At 36.8% G+C, this 18,277-nt stretch overlaps 1 protein-coding gene across 4 annotated transcripts in view; it reads left to right on the top strand.

Annotated features, from left to right (window-relative positions):
* PCLO (piccolo presynaptic cytomatrix protein) overlaps positions 1–18,277 on the top strand; it is a 412,454-nt gene that overhangs the window by 128,635 nt on the left and 265,542 nt on the right. The gene's annotated exons all lie outside the window — the stretch shown is intronic.

Here is an 18,277-nt window from a genome sequence, read left to right as displayed (position 1 = left end):
TTCAGTGCATTTTTCCCTATTGCAAATAGAATCAATGAACAAGTTTGGTATGATTGCCTCAGCTTTAAGTTCTTGTCACATAATAACTAGAAAATAAAGTGTAGATACTGCCAGATTAAGCACAATAGAAAATTTATATAGTTAAATCACAAATATGGTCAATGTTGAACAATGATTTCAATACAGCATGTGCACAAGATTAGATTGATACATCCAATATGTGAGAGACTTGGCTAGAAGAAGCAGTCCTTGATTAAGGAGATGAGTAGTAATTTGCTTTTCTAAAACATTCTGCATCATTATTGGAAAGTTACATTTGACTCTTTTTTTCCTCAAAAGTATTTTATAGAAAACAGCATGGGACCAGGCGTGATGGCTTTTGCCTATAATCCCAGCACTGTGGGGGCCGAGGCAAGCAGATCGCTTGAGGCCAGGAGTTCAAGACCAGCTTGGCCAACATGGCAAAACCCCATCTTTTCTAAAAATATAAAAAGTAGCTCGGTGTGGTTGTGCATGCCTGTATTCCCAGCTACTCAGGAGGTTGAGGCACGAGTATTTCTTGAACCTGGGAGGCAGAGGTTGCAGTGATCTGAGATCATGCTACTGCAATCCAACCTGTCACAAAACAAAACAAAAGGAATAAAAGAAACAGCATGAGTCTAAGTTAAATTGAGTTATTATTTTTCTATGTGTTTTCTGATTTTCTGTCATGGAATGGAACAAGAGATTATAGTTAGAGATGTTTTTCATTTTTTTCTTAACTGTATTGGACTCATTCTCAATTTATAATTCTCCAATTTAAAGTTATTTAACAAAAATATATTGAGCATTACTTGAATAAGGCTAAGTATTACGCACTGAAGACAAGAAAAAGATAAATATGATACTGTTTTCCAAGGAAGTTACCATTTTATCTTGGAATGAATTAAATGACTTCAAATAAAGGGAGAAGGAATATGGTAAAATTAACAATAGCCTGGGTGAGCAATAGCATTGTAGCAGTCAAGTCTTGGGAAATATGGTGGTGAGAAACATGTCTACCAAATTTAAAAATATTGAAAAATACAGGAGATAAAGAGTAGTACAAAGTGGTACAAGTAGTACAAACTAATATATGTCTAAGAAAGTAATAGTGTGAGGAAAGGAAGAAAGATTGCAATATATGTGATGAAAGGAAGAAAGAGAATACAAAGTAATATATGTGCTGAAAGGAAGAAAGATTGCACTAATATAGAAAGGTTAGTTTATCAGCAAAGGCTTCATGGAGGAGGGAATATCTAAGATGGATATTGAATGATAGGTAGGATCTAGATGGTGTGGGATGGAAGGATATTCTAGGCTAAAGAAAAGGCAGGTATATATGTAAATAGACAGGACCATTTAGGTAGTCCTACTTGAGGAATAGGTTACATGTAGAGACATGCCATACAAATAACAGATACCAGGTGTTCAGCTTCCCAAATATTATCTTATTGTGTTTAATATTTACAGTAATCTACTAGGTAATATAACTATCATTTTTAGATAAGAAAGTAAACTGCTAATGTCAAGTAGTGAGAAGTTAGATGGGTATTCCTAATCAAAGCAGTCTGATTGCCTTTAACCCTTCTATTAGTCCATTTCTACACTGCTATAAAGATACAACCTGAGATTGGGTAATTTTTAAACAAAAGAGGTTTAATTGACTCACAGTTCCTCATGGCTGGGGAGATCTCAGGAAACTTATAATCTGACAGAAGGGTGAAGGGGAAGCAGGAACCTTCTTACATGGTGGTAGGAGAGAGAGAGGGTGAGTAGGCGAAAATGCCAAACACTTATCAAACAACCAGATCTCATCAGAACTCCCTCACTATCACAAGAACAGCACGGAGGAAATCACCTCCATGATCCAATCACTTCTCACCAGGTCCCTTCCCTCCACATGTGGGGATTACAATTCGAGATGAGATGCGATTTGGGTGGGAACACACAGCCAAACCATATCAACCTTGTACTTCATTGTCACCCACCTGCATCTCAGACATTTGGAGTATTACAGGTATTAAAACTTCATGATTCAACTCTAGATTTTTGGATGTGGGGTATAAAGAAAAGAAGAGAGTAGTCAAAAATAATGCCAGTGTTTTATGACTGGGTGATTTTGAAAATGGTGACACCATAAATGAAAAGAGTTTCATTGTGGGCATGGTAATCAAAAATTTCTAGTAGCCCTTCAGGAAATTGTATCAAATAAAAACATTCTATCTGGCATTCAGAAGATATCTGAGCTCAGGGCAGAGAAGAAAAAGATAGCAAGAGAATACAATCAGAGACACCAATGTTAAAATAGAAAGGTAAGGAAGGAAGTGAAGCAAGGGAAGGAAGGGAAGGAAGGGAAGGAGGGAGGGAGGGAGGGAGTGAGGGGAGTGAGGGAATGGAGAATGAAAATGTATCCATGATGAAGAGGGAGCCTTGTGCTGTTGCGTTAGAAGGTGAAGCAGGATAGAGTTTTAAGAAGGAGTGCTAGTGAAGTGTGCAATACTTAAAGGACAATGAATTTGTCAGTTGAGATACTCAGGGTGACTCAAAAGGCTAATAAGACTTGTAGAGTGAAAAGAGAAGCCAGATGGAAAGATGAATAGGACTGAGTGTTTGATAGGCAAACGGATACCAGGGACATGGGCTGAGAAGTTACAACTTAGTCCTACTGCATGCCTTAAGATGACAGTCACAATTTTAGTATAGCAAGAAAAATTGAAGTGAAAACCTCATACTATTGAGACAACTACAAAACCAGTCCTACATCTAAATTGAAGAAAGTAGCTAATCAAATGCAATCCTAAAATGCCTAGGAGTTTAGCAAATGCAGACATATCGAGGGTAGTCCTGAAAAGGGTTTAAGTAAAGTAAGGGGAATTATTAAAAAGGCTAAATTGTGTTATTAAGCCTACCTAAGGTTAGTGATTATCTTTGAGGGACTTATTCTTTCTAGTGGGTCTGAAATAAAGGTCAGTGATTATGTGTTTTTGTGTGTGGGGGGGGGGGTGGGGGAGGGAGAGAGAGACAGAGAGAGAGATTAAGACTCATTTCTTAACGTAGCTTTTCATTCCTTATTTAGTTACTTGGTGATTCTTAGAGAAGAAAGTCAATCATTACAGGTGCACTTAGAATCTGATTCTGAAGACTGTTCTGAATGTCTTTCCATTTGTTCAGACACTGAATCTTAATTTTACCATTTCCCTTTTTTGTGTGTAACATGGTATTTTATCAATGAGGAGATGAAATGGTACCCATATTACATCCAGGATATAGAACCTAACAAGGGGGCATACCTGGAGTAAAATTGTAAATGATAGCTTTTGCTCTGAATATAAAAAATTCCAAGATATTTGATATAATTTTTTATGGACTCCAGATCGTTTCAGTCTTGTAGTAAAACATACATTTCCATGCTCAGAACACCAAGCTACTGCAGGAAAAGTACCGTTGCCTATTTCTAATAGTGTGGTATTTGGAAGAGGATGTTTGGAACATGCATATGATGTCTCTGAGTTTGAACTGATCGGAAATTGTTAAATTGATATAGTTTGAGCTGTAGGTTAAATTTATAAACTCTTTCAAATTACTTTGCTCACAATAGATCTGCTGTTAGAGTAGTTGCTGTTATCCCTAATTTACTAATGAGTATGAACAGTGCAGCTCAGGGGAGCTAAGTGACTCCTCCCAGATCCTAGAGTAAGTTAAAAACAGAGGTGGCCAAGGAATCTTGCAGTGCAGTGCCTGCCTTGTGACACCATATCAGAGCCTGAGGAAAAAGAAATAATTCATCCACTATTGATATTTATCAAAATATCCTATTTTTTGAACCAAGTAAAAAAATTTATAAAAGTTTTACAATAAAAAAGTGATTGTTTGCATAAAGGTCTTTACTCCCAATTCTCAGTCTCTATAAACCCAGCCATTGTAAGGACTGAAGGGTACTTGAAGAGGCTGTGCAGGCTAGAAACCTTTGGGCTGATTGAAAGGCCTCCTCCCATTTTGCAACACTGCCAGGTTATTGCAGCATGTCTTTATTTAGTATTTTTATATTTTATTCATCATAGATTTTTGCACTAATTTTGATTTAAAACAATATTATATGGCTTCTCATCTTTTCCTTGCAACCTTAAAATTTGCTTCTGGGGTGTGTTCCTCATTTTCATCACTGTAATTCCAGCCCTGCTGCATGGTCCTTTCTCTTAGGATATACTGCAGTATAAATTGAACAGACACAAAAGGGCTACAGAGATAGGAGTTGAAAAGATTAAGGGTAGAGTCATTTACTATTGTCTTTAGAAGACACTTCATAGACCATTCAAGATGTTCTAACTTGACCATGCCTTTGCTCATGCTGTTATATATGTCTAATATATCTACTTTCCTCTAATTTTGATGAAATCCTAGCATTTATTTCAGTTCCAGATCGAAGGGATATCCCCTGTAGAGTTTTTTTTTTAAATATTGAGACAAGATTAATTATTTGTAGCTCTCTGCTCTATACACAGTGTGATGTGTAGATCCCAATTGTTGGACTTATCAAATTTTATTAGAGTTTTAAGTGTCTCTCTCCCTCCTTCAATTGTGAGGCTCTTAAAGCTGAGCTGAGCCTTTTCTTTTTTTTTTCTTTTATTATTATACTTTAAGTTTTAGGGTACCTGTGCACATTGTGCAGATTAGTTACATATGTATACATGTGCCATGCTGGTGCGCTGCACCCACTAACTCGTCATCTAGCTTTAGGTATATCTCCCAATGCTATCCCTCCCCCCTCCCCCCACCCCACAACAGTCCCCAGAGTGTGATGTTCCCCTTCCTGTGTCCATGTGATCTCATTGTTCAATTCCCACCTATGAGTGAGAATATGCGGTGTTTGGTTTTTTGTTCTTGCAATAGTTTACTGAGAATGATGATTTCCAATTTCATCCATGTCCCTACAAAGGACGTGAACTCATCATTTTTTATGGCTGCATAGTATTCCATGGTGTATATGTGCCACATTTTCTTAATCCAGTCTATCATTGTTGGACATTTGGGTTGGTTCCAAGTCTTTGCTATTGTGAATAATGCCGCAATAAACATACGTGTGCATGTGTCTTTATAGCAGCATGATTTATAGTCACTTGGGTATATACCCAGTAATGGGATGGCTGGGTCAAATGGTATTTCTAGTTCTAGATCCCTGAGGAATCGCCACACTGACTTCCACAATGGTTGAACTAGTTTACAGTCCCACCAACAGTGTAAAAGTGTTCCTGTTTCTCCACATCCTCTCCAGCACCTGTTGTTTCCTGACTTTTTAATGATTGCCATTCTAACTGGTGTGAGATGGTATCTCATTGTGGTTTTGATTTGCATTTCTCTGATGGCCAGTGATGATAAGCATTTTTTCATGTGTTTTTTGGCTGCATAAATGTCTTCTTTTGAGAAGTGTCTGTTCATGTCCTTTGCCCACTTTTTGATGGGGTTGGTTTTTTTTTCTTGTAAATTTGTTTGAGTTCATTGTAGATTCTGGATATTAGCCCTTTGTCAGATGAGTAAGTTGCAAAAATTTTCTCCCATTTTGTAGGTTGCCTGTTCACTCTGATGGTAGTTTCTTTTGCTGTGCAGAAGCTCTTTAGTTTAATTAGATCCCATTTGTCAATTTTGTCTTCTGTTGCCATTGCTTTTGGTGTTTTAGACATGAAGTCCTTGCCCATGCCTATGTCCTGAATGGTATTGCCTAGGTTTTCTTCTAGGGTTTTTATGGTTTTAGGTCTGACGTTTAAGTCTTTAATCCATCTTGAATTGATTTTTGTATGAGGTGTAAGGAAGGGATCCAGTTTCAGCTTTCTACATATGGCTAGCCAGTTTTCCCAGCACCATTTATTAAATAGGGAATCCTTTCCCCATTGCTTGTTTTTCTCAGGTTTGTCAAAGATCAGATAGTTGTAGATATGCGGCATTATTTCTGAGGGCTCTGTTCTGTTCCATTGATCTATGTCTCTGTTTTGGTACCAGTACCATGCTGTTTTGGTTACTGTAGCCTTGTAGTATAGTTTGAAGTCAGGTAGCGTGATGCCTCCAGCTTTGTTCTTTTGGCTTAGGATTGACTTGGCGATGCGGGCTCTTTTTTGGTTCCATATGAACTTTAAAGTAGTTTTTTCCAATTCTGTGAAGAAAGTCATTGGTAGCTTGATGGGGATGGCATTGAATCTGTAAATTACCTTGGGCAGTATGGCCATTTTCACGATATTGATTCTTCCTACCCATGAGCATGGAATGTTCTTCCATTTGTTTGTATCCTCTTTTATTTCCCTGAGCAGTGGTTTGTAGTTCTCCTTGAAGAGGTCCTTCACATCCCTTGTAAGTTGGATTCCTAGGTATTTTATTCTCTTTGAAGCAATTGTGAATGGGAGTTCACTCATGATTTGGCTCTCTGTTTGTCTGTTGTTGGTGTATAAGAATGCTTGTGATTTTTGTACATTGATTTTGTATCCTGAGACTTTGTTGAAGTTGCTTATCAGCTTAAGGAGATTTTGGGCTGAGACAATGGGGTTTTCTAGATATACAATCATGTCGTCTGCAAAGAGGGACAATTTGACTTCCTCTTTTCCTAATTGAATACCCTTTATTTCCTTCTCCTGCCTAATTGCCCTGGCCAGAACTTCCAAAACTATGTTGAATAGGAGTGGTGAGAGAGGGCATCCCTGTCTTGTGCCAGTTTTCAAAGGGAATGCTTCCAGTTTTTGCCCATTTAGTATGATATTGGCTGTGGGTTTGTCATAGATAGCTCTTATTATTTTGAAATATGTCCCATCAATACCTAATTTATTGAGAGTTTTTAGCATGAAGGGTTGTTGAATTTTGTCAAAGGCCTTTTCTGCATCTATTAAGATAATCATGTGGTTTTTGTCTTTGGCTCTGTTTATATGCTGGATTACATTTATTGATTTGCATATATTGAACCAGCCTTGCATCCCAGGGATGAAGCCCACTTGATCATGGTGGATAAGCTTTTTGATGTGCTGCTGGATTCGGTTTGCCAGTATTTTATTGAGGATTTTTGCATCAATGTTCATCAAGGATATTGGTCTAAAATTCTCTTTTTTGGTTGTGTCTCTGCCTGGCTTTGGTATCAGAATGATGCTGGCCTCATAAAATGAGTTAGGGAGGATTCCCTCTTTTTCTGTTGATTGGAATAGTTTCAGAAGGAATGCTACCAGTTCCTCCTTGTACCTCTGGTAGAATTTGGCTGTGAATCTATCTGGTCCTGGACTCTTTTTGGTTGGTAAGCTATTGATTATTGCCACAATTTCAGATCCTGTTATTGGTCTATTCAGAGATTCAGCTTCTTCCTGGTTTAGTCTTGGGAGAGTGTATGTGTCGAGGAATTTATCCATTTCTTCTAGATTTTCTAGATTATTTGCGTAGAGGTGTTTATAGTATTCTCTGATGGTAGTTTGTATTTCTGTGGGATCAGTGGTGATATCCCCTTTTTCATTTTTTATTGTGTCTATTTGATTCTTCTCTCTTTTTTTCTTTATTAGTCTTGCTAGCGGTCTATCAATTTTGTTGATCCTTTCAAAAAACCAGCTCCTGGATTCATTAATTTTTTGAAGGGTTTTTTGTGTCTCTATTTCCTTCAGTTCTGCTCTGATTTTAGTTATTTCTTGCCTTCTGCTAGCTTTTGAATGTGTTTGCTCTTGCTTTTCTAGTTCTTTTAATTGTGATGTTAGGGTGTCAATTTTGGATCTTTCCTGCTTTCTCTTGTGGGCATTTAGTGCTATAAATTTCCCTCTACACACTGCTTTGAATGCGTCCCAGAGATTCTGGTATGTTGTGTCTTTGTTCTCGTTGGTTTCAAAGAACATCTTTATTTCTGCCTTCATTTCGTTATGTACCCAGTAGTCATTCAGGAGCAGGTTGTTCAGTTTCCATGTAGTTGAGCGGTTTTGAGTGAGATTCTTAATCCTGACTTCTAGTTTGATTGCACTGTGGTCTGAGAGACAGTTTGTTATAATTTGTGTTCTTTTACATTTGCAGAGGAGAGCTTTACTTCCAAGTATGTGGTCAATTTTGGAATAGGTGTGGTGTGGTGCTGAAAAAAGTGTATATTCTGTTGATTTGGGGTGGAGAGTTCTGTAGATGTCTATTAGGTCCGCTTGGTGCAGAGCTGAGTTCAATTCCTGGGTTATCCTTGTTAACTTTCTGTCTCATTGATCTGTCTAATGTTGACAGTGGGGTGTTAAAGTCTCCCATTATTAATGTGTGGGAGTCTAAGTCTCTTCGTAGATCACTCAGGACTTGCTTTATGAATATGGGTCCTCCTGTATTGGGTGCATATATATTTAGGATAGTTAGCTCTTCTTGTTGAATTGATCCCTTTACCATTATGTAATGGCCTTCTTTGTCTCTTTTGATCTTTGTTGGTTTAAAGTCTGTTTTATCAGAGACTAGGATTGCAACCTCTGCCTTTTTTTGTTTTCCATTTGCTTGGTAGATCTTCCTCCATCCTTTTATTTTGAGCCTATGCGTGTCTCTGCACATGAGATGGGTTTCCTGAATACAGCACACTGATGGGTCTTGACTCTTTATCCAATTTGCCAGTCTGTGTCTTTGAATTGGAGCATTTAGTCCATTTACATTTAAAGTTAATATTGTTATGTGTGAATTTGATCCTGTCATTATGATGTTAGCTGGTGATTTTGCTCGTTAGTTGATGCAGTTTCTTCCTAGTCTCGATGGTCTTTACATTTTGGCATGATTTTGCAGTGGCTGGTACCGGTTGTTCCTTTCCATGTTTAGTGCTTCCTTCAGGAGCTCTTTTAGTGCAGGCCTGGTGGTGACAAAATCTCTCAGCATTTGCTTGTCTGTAAAGTATTTTATTTCTCCTTCACTTATGAAGCTTAGTTTGGCTGGATATGAAATTCTGGGTTGAAAATTCTTTTCTTTGAGAATGTTGAATATTGGCCCCCACTCTCTTCTGGCTTGTAGGGTTTCTGCCGAGAGATCCGCTGTTAGTCTGATGGGCTTCCCTTTGAGGGTAACCCGACCTTTCTCTCTGGCTGCCCTTAACATATTTTCCTTCATTTCAACTTTGGTGAATCTGACAATTATGTGTCTTGGAGTTGCTCTTCTCGAGGAGTATCTTTGTGGCATTCTCTGTATTTCCTGAATCTGAACGGTGGCCTGCCTTGTTACATTGGGGAAGTTCTCCTGGATAATATCCTGCAGAGTGTTTTCCAACTTGGTTCCATTCTCCCCATCACTTTCAGGTACGCCAATCAGACGTAGATTTGGTCTTTTCACATAGTCCCATATTTCTTGGAGGCTTTGCTCATTTCTTTTTATTCTTTTTTCTCTAAACTTCCCTTCTCGCTTCATTTCATTCATTTCATCTTCCATTGCTGATACCCTTTCTTCCAGTTGATCGCATCGGCTCCTGAGGCTTCTGCATTCTTCACGTAGTTCTTGAGCCTTGGTTTTCAGCTCCATCAGCTCCTTTAAGCACTTCTCTGTATTGGTTATTCTAGTTATACATTCTTCTAAATTTTTTTCAAAGTTTTCAACTTCTTTGCCTTTGGTTTGAGTATCCTCCCGTAGCTCAGAGTAATTTGATTGTCTGAAGCCTTCTTCTCTCAGCTCGTCAAAGTCGTTCTCTGTCCAGCTTTGTTCCGTTGCTGGTGAGGAACTGCGTTCCTTTGGAGGAGGAGAGGTGCTCTACTTTTTAGAGTTTCCAGTTTTTCTGTTCTGTTTTTTCCCCATCTTTGTGGTTTTATCTACTTTTGGTCTTTGATGATGGTGATGTACAGATGGGTTTTTGGTGTAGATGTCCTTTCTGTTTGTTAGTTTTCCTTCTAACAGACAGGACCCTCAGCTGCAGGTCTGTTGGAGTACCCTGCCGTGTGAGGTGTCAGTGTGCCCCTGCTTGGGGGTGCCTCCCAGTTAGGCTGCTCGGGGGTCAGGAGTCAGGGACCCACTTGAGGAGGCAGTCTGCCCGTTCTCATATCTCCAGCTGCGTACTGGGAGAACCACTGCTCTCTTCAAAGCTGTCTGACAGGGACATTTAAGTCTGCAGAGGTTACTGCTGTCTTTTTGTTTGTCTGTGTCCTGCCCCCAGAGGTGGAGCCTACAGAGGCAGGCAGGCCTCCTTGAGCTGTGGTGGGCTCCACCCAGTTCGAGCTTCCCGGCTGCTTTGTTTACCTAATCAAGCCTGAGCAATGGCGGGCGCCCCTCCCCCAGCCTGGCTGCTGCCTTGTAGTCTGATCTCAGACTGCCGTGCTAGCAATCAGCAAGACTCCGTGGGCGTAGGACCCTCCGAGCCAGGTGCGGGATATAATCTCGTGCTGCACCGTTTTTTAAGCTCATCGGAAAAGCGCAGTATTCGGGTGGGAGTGACCCGATTTTCCAGGTGCCGTCCGTCACCCCTTTCTTTGACTAGGAAAGGGAACTCGCTGACCCCTTGCGCTTCCTGAGTGAGGCAATGCCTCACCCTGCTTTGGCTCGCGCATGGTGTGCGCACCCTCTGACTTGAGCCCACTGTCTGGCACTCCCTAGTGAGATGAACCCAGTACCTCAGATGGAAATGCAGAAATCACCCGTCTTCTGCGTCGCTCATGCTGGGAGCTGTAGACGGAGCTGTTCCTATTCGGCCATCTTGGCTCCTTGAGCGAGCTGAGCCTTTTCTTATCTGAGTATGTATCATTGGCACGTAGCATGGTGACTGGCCCAAAGCCAGTAAGCAATAAATGATCACTGAGTGAAAGAATGGTTAAGATGAGTCAGCTCTTGGGAATTACTCAACAGGCAGCATTTCTATCAATTTTGTTTGGTATGCATTCCAGAAAAATAAAGTTTCTAGGAATGGCTATTGGAATTTCAAGACTTATTGAGAAACCATAAGATTTGCCATACATCACTTCTCTGCTATCAATGACATTAATAATTTAGAGAGTTATTAGTTTAGCTCCTCTTCTGCACTGTGGTGGGCATAAGACATGTTTACTTAATTTTTAAAGTGAAACTATTAAATTTTGTCTGAAACAATCATAAGCTTTCCATACTCATGGCACCCACACAAGACATGTTCAGTTTTTGGGGGGCAAGCAAAAATACTGTTGCTGAAAAGGTAATCCTTTGCCTTGATACTGAGTGGCACAGTCTTTTGTGCTAAAGCATTTAGGGACATGTACTTACAACTATTTTGAATTTTTTATATAACTATCAATGTTCAAATTCAGTTATGTCCTATTTGATGGTTCTCTAATTCCCAATCAAAACGTCATATACTTGGCAATGTACATCAGATTTCAGATGGGAGAGTATGTGGATAAACTGGGCAAGCTGTTAGAATACATTATTGAATTCTAAACATGTCTTAACCACCTCTATTGAGTGTTCATTTCGAATTGTTTCTGGGTTGTCATATTATCAAAGTCATAATATTATAAGTAGTTCTGTAATGTTTGACTTTTAAGAATAGTCACTTTTTGTATTGTTTATATACAGCTACAATTTTTACATTATGATCTGCAAAACCAGTCAATTAGTAGATTTGGAAGTCATAAAATCATTTTGCCATATACTCTTAGCTTTTTAAATGCCATTAATACTTTATGTTTTAAAATTGACTTTTTTCGACAAATTTTGCAGGTCAAAATAGCTAGTGGTAACAGTTTTTGAAGAAAAACTGTTCTTAGATTTGATTATACATGTACAGATTTGATATATGCATTTACAGATGATATTTATCTTAGATTTGACTATACATGTACAGATTTGATATATGCATTTATAGATGATATTTATCTCACATCAAACAAAAACAGGATAATTTGCAAGATCTAGAATTAGCTTATTATGTTTCAACTTTTGTCCATAAAGTTCTGAGGGAAGAAGTTAAAACTTTATCCTATATATTCAGGCTTTCAGATAGTTTTTTTTACGCCAGAGGCACTTAGGAGCTATTGTATGTTTGTTACACAAGGCAAAGAAATGTGCTATAACCTTTTCTAATTTAAAGAACTCATTCATTGCAGGCTTAAAAAAAGACCTGCAGCTAAAATAGTTTCTACTGTATAAATCTAAAAGATGAGCATGTCTATTTTGAAAGAAAATATGGAATATTGTAAATTATTTGTTTCATTCATTCAACCCACATTTAGTGTTTAGCTAGTGTATATTGTTTTCATATTTATCTCGGCTAGGATTTGCCAACAATATTAGGTGGTGATTCGAAAAACAATCCTATGGTCTTCAAGGGAAGACTCCTAGCTTGTCCTGAAGAACCGGGTCCTGGTATTTTTTGATCCTTTAAAATATTGCCATCATTTTCCAGCTACCTTTGCTTAAGTCACTTTACTTTTGAACTAAATTTTGCAAATACAATTTACAAATAATTATTTTATATACTGTTTTAGTTCATTCAGGCTGCTCTAATAAAATACCTTAGACTGGGTAATTTATAAACAACAAAAATGTATTGCTTTCAGTTTGAAGGCTGGGAAGTCTAAGATCAAGACACCAGCAGACTTGGTGTCAGGTGTGCATCCGTTCCTCATAGACAGCACCTTCTATGTGTCCTTTCATGGGGGAGGAGACCAACAAGCTCCTTCAGGCCTCTTTCATATGGGCACTAATCCCATTCATGAGGGCTCCTCCCTCATCACTTCAGTACTACACAAAAGGCCTTACCTCTTAACCCCAACACATTTTGTGGGTTAGATTTTGGCATACAATTTTTGGAGTAACACATACATTCAGACCATTCAGACCATAACATATCCAAAAAGAATATTTTTAAATTTGTTTATATAATTTTATCTTGCCAGAATGCTTGCTTGCAGGCCAATATGAACAACTTCATACCACACACACTACAATTCCTTAGCAGTCTTTAAGAAATGCTTTTAAATATTTTATTTTCTTGCCTCTTTCTTATCTTGTGGTAAAGTTTGTAATTTAGCTTCCATATTGAACTCAGGGAAGATTAAATAAAATATGTCAAAACACTTAGAAGGAACCTTCCCCAGAATTAGACGCTTTACTCTTAATCACAATATTGTTTTACCTTGTTTTAATAGATGTTGGCCTTGCTCCAAATTTACTAAAATATGTTTTTATTTCTATATGCTGGTAATTATATCAGGAAATGCACATGGGAGAAAGGAAGAAAGGAAGAGGGAAGGAGAGAGACAATGTCTATTGATTTACATTGTGTTACAACAGTGTACTTGGTTCTTCCATTATGTTTGCTCATTTCATTCTAAACAGATTTAAAAAAACCTTTTATCTCTGTTATCTAAATAAGAAACTGAGGACCATAAACTTTACATAATGTGTCCAAAATCACAGTGCCAATAAATGGGAAAATCAGAATTTAGATCCAGAACTCTCTGGCCAGTGGTTTCACACTCTGATATTGTAGGACCGCTAGGTTCATAATGCCTGCTGCACAGTAACAGACCAATACACCAAGACAACAGGGTTTGCAGCAGAGAAAGTGTTTAATGATTACAGGGCAGCCAAATAAGGAAATGGGAGAAACCCTCAAATTATCCTCCTGAGGAGTTCTGGGCTGAAGTTTTTAGGATGATTATAGAGTGTGAGGGGCTGTAAAATTGAGGTCACTGTTTGGTCAGAGTAAGGATGATAAAATCATCAGGATGTGGAAACTGCATTCTTTGGTGATTCAGTCTCTTCTGGGGTTCTTCAGAACAGCTGATATCAGTAGTTTCATTGGTGTGCAGGCCCTGAAAGAATATTTCAAAAGGAAAATTTAACATTTCACAATGCTCAAGTTGTTATCTATAGAGCAGTTAAAGGAAACTATCATGTAGGATCTGCATGATTCTGAGACAATAGGTGACAAACAACTATGAGAAAGCAGATCAGAGAGCAAGCTGACCTAATGATTAATGCCAAATATACCACAAGCTTGGTTTATTCTCATTTCTACCCTTCCCTTCTTCCCTGATTAATTTTACGAAATTTATAGGGACCACTTCACTAATAGCTCTTCTCAATATTATGGTTATCTTCTCAGTTTATTAATGCTGCTATAACAAAATACTTTACTACAGACTGGGTAATTTATAAACAACAGAAATTTATTCTTATAGGTCAGGAGTATTGAAAGTCCAAGATCAAGGCACAAGCATTATTTGTCTGGTAAGACCTTCTTGCTATGTTCTTACGTGGCAGAGCAGGAGGCCAAAAGAGACAAAACGCTATGCCCTCACATGGCAGAAAGTGGGAGAGTAAAAGTGATGTAAGCTAGTTCCTTCCAGCTCTTTTCTAAGGCACTAATCCATTCATAAGGATGGATCCTGCATGATTTAATAACTCCCTCAAAGGCCCCCCCCTCTTACTACTACCACAATAGGGATTAAGTTTCCACACTTAAATTGGGAGAGGTCACATTCAAACCATAGCAGTCACCATACATTAGTTAAGCTTCATCAAGTGTCAGCAAATTCTGCACCCTCATGAAAGGTGGAATGTAACAGCATGCATCAACAACACAAAACTAGTTTTTGTTTCCTACACTTCTCTCAGAACAATTAATAATATAAACACTTAGGGGTCAAACTAGATCCAAGTAATAAAAGGTCTACTTTAGATGTGTGCCATTTATTTAATAATTTTTGTGTAAAGGGCCATGATAATGCTTTCCATCTAAGTTAAGTCAGTGGTCTAATAAAAAGTTTGAATTCAGCTAACTACAAAGAAGACTTGAAATCAAGACTATTATATTCTTCTTCATCATTTAGACTCTTACTTCTGAGAGCTACATATCTCCTAAGCATATTTAACTAAGAGAGTGACTTTGAAATGCTTGAAGAGTCGTACTCAGGTGCTTCCTTCCTCTGCCTCTTTTGAAATAAGACATTGAATCTTTCTGGTATTTAAATTTCCTTTGCCGCTGCTTCAGTCTTTGCCCCAGAGTCTGATGGATTCTCTAGTCATAATTTATTCTGTAGAAATAGTGATTTGGGATATAGGAAAACAACACAGTGCTTCATAGAGATAAAGAGTAATAAAGGCCACTTGTGCTTCATGCATAGAAATGATGTTTACATAATAAAAATGAGACATTGGTTCTCCTAAATAGTAGCTTTGTATCTTCATATAATTTATCAAGATTTTATATGGCTGATTTAGCTGAGAGTGCCTCTGTTGACCTCCAAGTCTTACCTGGAACTCTTGCCCATCATATGAACATTTCTAGGGTAATAAATCTGACTTTTGAAAATATACCCACCAGGATACTCTTTGTATAAATTTATATTAATTATATTATTTCCTTAAAATACATTTTGTTAAAAAAAACTTATGATTGGGAGACCACAGGTTACAATAAAATAAATGCAATATATTAGATTATAAAATATAAGCTTTACATAGTTTTTGCCTAGATAGGTTTAAAATTAAAACAAAAGAAGTTCTTATTTCTGTTCTTCTTCCTGCCTTACTCTACCCCGCAAAAGATTTAAAATACATTTGGTCCACTTAAGCTAAAATAGCTACACTATTTACAAGCAAAGCAAGACACACATATTGAGGGAACTAAAAATTCTTTAACATTTTTAGCAATTCACAAAATTTACATTGACATTTTCATTCACTTATTCATTCACTCATTCATTCACTCATGTATAAATGTCTTGATTTCAGGAATATTATGGAAAATATAATAAATTATACTTTCTTTGTAGGATGTGAGCAAACAGGAAGTTCTCATATACCTTTCTGTATGCCAGTATGCATCTTTCATTATCACTTCTTTTATTTTATCTTCCAAAAAGGTATTTTCTTCATAACTCAATGTTTTAAAAAAGCAGGTTTCCTCTAATATGTAGTCTAACAAAATCCAAAAGAAGGTAATGTGTAAAACACAGAATACTTTAAACTTGCTTTCAATTCTTTGATGCTGTGGAATCCTTTACTAAGTGCATGCCCATTATCTCCTTGTTTATAAGCTTCCAAATTGAGTTTCAAAAGTGTTTGTGTAAAATCAAAGCAAGCAATCAACCACCAACTCAGAATACAGTAAAAATCCTCCTGGACATTAAAGGGAAGTTGGTATTATACCTGAAATATTAAGAATATTTAACATGTACATATTTAAGGGATTTGTATGTCTCTAATTGAAATGGAGTTTATAATGATTTTAATATAACCATTATGAGCATTATAAAACTATATAATTTTGTCAGATGTATTCTAGCCTAAATATAAAAATACACAGTTATTTCAACAGAATATCAAAATTCGATATTATTTTAGCTCTCTATATTTTTGGTTATAATAGTGCTCATTGTAGAAAATTTAGAAAGTGTAGAAAGTTATTTAACAAAACAAAAGCAGGAAATGTATCACAACTGATTCCCTGAAGATAAAAGTACTCTTAATACAACATATTTATTTTATGCCTCATATTTATTCTGACATTCTGTATGTATCTAACATTCTTTATATATGTTTATATTTTCTCTTTTTCACTTAACAGGATTGTGTGTTAAATGCTTTTTGTGGCATTAAAATAACTTTGTAAACATTTTGATACCTAAATTTTATGTCAATGTGTGACCATTTATTGAGGAACACTTTATTTGGTTCCAATTTAGGTTTTTATAAATAATACTTCTATAAGGAATTATTTGTATTTTGGGAAAACATTCTTTCAAATGGATAATAAATTTAATTCATTTATTAGTACAACTTCCCATTCTTTTTTGTTTGTTTGTTTCAAGCCTACAGCACCCAGCAGTCCTAGGTAATTTCTCATCCTAGTACTAACCAGGCCCAAACCTGCTTAGGTGCCAAGATCAGATCAGGTGAATTCAAGATGGTACGGCTATAAATAATCACAGAGTTTTTTGTTTTAACTTCTTTCTTAGCCATTTAAAATGTGTTAAATAATTTTTCCCATCAAAATTGTGTAGTTAATATTATATCAGAAGTCTTTATATGTTGTATAATGTGTTTCACTGTCATTACACAGGAACTTCAAATGGGTGGTTTATAGTTTTTTTAAATGTCTCTTTTCTCTGAAAATGGGTAAACAAGTTTTTTATTATTCAGGATGCAAAAGAGTAATATGATTTTGTAGCTGTATATGTAATATACATTTCAATATATCATTAGGAAAAGGATGCTAAAATAATAAATTTAAAATAATAAATCTAGGTTTATCTCTTTGCATTGATTTCTTTGGAGTTCAGTGAACCTATGTGATCTGCTTGATCTGTTTCTTTTTCCATTCAGGAAAGATATTGACAAATGTGTCCTGAGTATTACTCCTGTTCTAGTTATTCTGGTTTTGTTCTCAAGAATGAATTACAGTTCTTTTATCATATGTGCTTTAGTTGTCCATTTCCATTTTTCTTTCTTTGTCCTATTCAATTACACCCTGGTAAAGTTTTCAAAAAAAAATTCTTTAATGTTTATGCTGTTCTTTTCTAATATCAAAGTTTAATTCTATGACTGCATTATGAATTTATCTTCTGTTTTATTCATTTCTTACCCATCTCCATTACCTCACAGAAGATATATTTTCATTTCCAGATCTTCCTACTGCTAATTCATCTAAAGCATTTTTTCAACATTATATTAAAACTGCCAAATCATCTTCAAATTATTTCTTCTGATTCTTTAGTAAATCATTTTTTGAGGTCTATTTTTCTTCCAAGTCTTTGGAAAGATTTTCCCCTTTCTTGTTCTCTTTCAGTCTGAATAGAGCCATAATTTATTCACAAAGAAAAAAGAGCCCATTTCCCCACTTTAAGCCATTCTTAAGTGAAGGCTAATCATTCTTGACATGGTTTAAGGCACTCCGTAAGGCATTTGAATTGCCATTGGCTCTGCTGTCTGTCCTAGGGGGTGCTAGTTTTTTGCACAGCCTAAAGGGACAGTTGATATGTAAAGTTTTTGTCAACCTCCCAATATCTAGCATACTTTTCAGCTAAACCCAGTACGCAGCGTCCATTCTTCCTATTTCAATCTATACCATATAACTCAGAATAATTTTCATAATATTTACTTTTCCCATGTTACACATAGTACTTTTATATTCAGAATACTCCAGTGATGTCTCTCTTCCTTAAGGTTGACTTCTATATTCGTGAGCCTAGCATACAGGGCTCTCTATAGTAGACCTATTTCTGAAACGTCATCTCTAGTCTCTAGAGTAGATCTCTCTCCTAACCCCACAAATTGTCTAAACAATAACCTTCCTTTGAAGCCAAAGTCAAAAGACACATTCTTTAATGGCTGAAAC

Source organism: Pan paniscus, chromosome 6, assembly GCF_029289425.2.
Source record: "Pan paniscus chromosome 6, NHGRI_mPanPan1-v2.0_pri, whole genome shotgun sequence".
NCBI classification, from domain to species: domain Eukaryota; kingdom Metazoa; phylum Chordata; class Mammalia; order Primates; family Hominidae; genus Pan; species Pan paniscus.
The sequence above is the reverse complement of the archived record's forward strand: the minus strand, read 5'-3'. Positions and strand labels throughout refer to the sequence as shown.